Consider the following 3121-nt stretch of genomic DNA (forward strand, 5'->3'; position numbering starts at 1 on the left):
TTTTATTTTTACTCTGGGTTTAAAGCAATCCAGGTGAAGTACCAGCAAGTAATCTGACTTCAGTAACTGAAACTTCGGGAAGTGACATGGAAGAGGAGAGGGTGGGACTCCAAACAGCTAAAATTCAAACCCACATGAATTGAAAAAGTTACTGATATCCACAAGAGGGCCCAAATCTTTGCCATGAACAAAACACTCAGTCAAAAGGGATTTTACAGATTTCTTTCTAGATGCTGTTGGCAAAGTTTTAAAGCTTATTTTTGGAATGCTTGACTCAGTCTTTCAGTGTTCCTCCTCTTTATTTCACTTTGGAGTCTCTCTCACATGTCTAAGCACTAAATCCTGTCATAGGGGACTCAGCATCTTCCATCTGTGATTCTTTTAATGAATTCCCAGCAAAAATCAAGCCAACTAACTGTGATTATGGGAAGATTGCCTGACTCATGAGACACTGAACTGTTCTTAATCAATTCTTCCAAGTCCTTGAAAGTGTCAGTTAGCTAGGGTTTATGTCCTTGTGAAGGAAATGCTTGTCATCCCCCTCGTGTTTTTTTCTCTTCATATTTTATAGTCTTTTCTAACAAGACAGCTTCTTTTCCTAATTACCTAAGAAACTTAAGAAAAGGTATGTTTATCAATGCACAAACGATATTGCATTAATAAACACTTATACTAACATTCTTATGCTAAAAACTACACTGTGTTTGGGTTATTTATCCCAAATAAATGGGAGCATGGCCACCTCCCCGTGTGGGGTCTGCTTCCTACTGGGGTCTCTGGCGCACCAGCTGGAGGAGCTCCAGGCCACAGTCCAGAGACTGCGTGCCATCAGGGACTGTGAGCAGGAGATTGACTCCTACTGCCAGGCCCTTCTCCCCCGGGAGCCAGAGGGTAGACCACCATCTTCCTCCAGGACAAAGGAGAACTCTGGGATCTCCCACTCTGTCCAGTCTGTCCAGTCAGGGGCATGGACCAAGGTGGTCAACGGCCCTAAGGCCCGCCGCACCAAGGCCTCTGCCCCACCAGAGCTGAGCAACAGGTTCGCACCTCTTACAGCCCCAGCAGAGCCTGCTGAGTTGCTAGCTCCCACAGGCAACCCAGGCTCACCTGCAGCTACCATTTCCACTCTCCCCAAGACAAAACGAAAGGTGTTTGTTGTGGGAGACTCCATCCTGAGGGGGACTGAGGGGGCAATCTGCCGCTCCAACCCCTTAGCCCAGGAAGTCTGGTGCTTCCCGGGGGCCTGCTTCCGGGACATTGAGGAGAAGATCCCAAAGCTCCTCCAGGCCACAGACCACTATCCTATGCTCCTTATTCATGTGGGCACCAATGACACGGCTCGGAGCGCTCCCAGCTGGGTCATGAGGTGCTACAGGGATTTGGGAGCGGGGCTTAGGGGTCTGGGAGCTCAGGTGGTGTTTTCGTTGATCCTCCCAGTCTTGGGCTATGGGCTGAGGAGGGAGAGGAGGATCCACATAGTCAACCAAAGACTGCGGAGCTGGTGTCATCGGGAAGGCTTTGTCTTCCATGACCACAGCCCGCTCTTTGGCAAGAGAGGCAGTGAGCTGCTGGGAAAAGATGGCCTCCACCTCTCTCCCCTGGGGAGGAGGGTCTTCTCAGCAGGCTGGCTGACCTGCTCCACCGGGCTTTAAACTAAGCCGGCTGGGGGGCGGGGGGATTACCGCCACTGCTGGCCCACTGAGCAACCCTTGCAAAGCCAGCAGACCAAGGCACTTAAGGGACCCCACCCTTGCCCCAGACCTGGAACAATCTGTGGGCAAGGCAAGAGCCCCCAAGGGGACACTTGCCTGCCTGTACACAAATGCCAGGAGCTTGGGGAACAAGCAGAAGGAGCTTGTCTTCCTGCTCAGTGCAAACAATTATGATGTCATTAGGATAACGGAGACCTGGTGGGACTCCACCAATGACTGGACCATAGGTATAGGAGGAGGGATCGTGTAGATAAAAGGGGCAGCGGTGTAGCTGTCTATGTTAAGGAAAGCTACATGTCCCTGCAAGCTGATATTGGCAACCAGGGTGGACAGCTAGAGACCCTCTGGGTTAAAATTCATGGGGAACCTGGCACAGGGGACACAACAGTGGGAGTCTACTACAAACCTCCCACCCAAAGTCCTGAGCTTGACCAGAAGTTCGTCCGGGAGCTGGCTGAGGCCGCATGCTCCAGGACCATGGTTGTCATGGGTGATTTCAATTACCTGGACATCTCCTGGGAAGATCACTCAGCAAAATCCGAATGGTCACAAAGCTTCCTCTTATGCATGGATGACCTCTACCTGACTCAAGAAGTCTATGGGCCAATGAGAGGCAAAGCACTGCTCAACCTGGTACTGCCTACAGGGGATGACCTAATTGGCGACCTAGTGATTGATGGGAAGCTGGGTGACAGCGACCATGAGCTGATCACCTTCACCATCCGCCATAAAGCTGGCAAGTCAGTTAGCAACACAGAAGTCCTTGACTTCAGAAAAGCCGACTTTGACAAGCTCAGGAGGCTTGTCAGTCAGACCCTAAGGGACCAGGACCCCAGGGAGAGGGGAGTTCAAGAAGAGTGGTTGCTCTTCAAGGGAGTGATCCACAATGCACAAGCTGAGTCTATTCCATCTCAAAGGAAAGGCAGCAAGAGGGCACAGCAGCTCCCCTGGCTCTCCAGGGATCTAGCAGGCCTCCTAAGGCTAAAAAGAAAAGCCTACAAAGGATGGAGGACAGGATTAATCTCCGAAGAGGATTATTCTGCACCGATCTGGTCCTGCAGGGAGCAAACCAGGAAAGCCAAGGCTGCAACTGAACTCCAACAAGCTTCGAGCATCAAGGACAATAAAAAGTCCCTTTTCAGATATGTAGGGAGCCAGAGGAAAAGCAAGGGCAACATTGGACCCCTGCTGAACCAGATGGGGAAACTGACAACTGATGCCCAGGCAAAAGCCAACCTATTAAATAGGTACTTTGCGTCAGTCTTTCATCAGTCCCATGGGATGCCCATGCCCGCTATGGGACAGGGAGGTCTGGGTGGGGGAGATCCCCTACCCTCCATAAATGCTGACCTCATGAAGGAACATCTTGAGAAGCTGGATACCTTCAAGTCAGCCGGCCCTGACAATCT

Source organism: Crocodylus porosus, unplaced genomic scaffold (genome assembly GCF_001723895.1).
Source record: "Crocodylus porosus isolate Cpor-Errol unplaced genomic scaffold, CroPor_comp1, whole genome shotgun sequence".
In the NCBI taxonomy this organism is placed as follows: Eukaryota; Metazoa; Chordata; order Crocodylia; family Crocodylidae; genus Crocodylus; species Crocodylus porosus.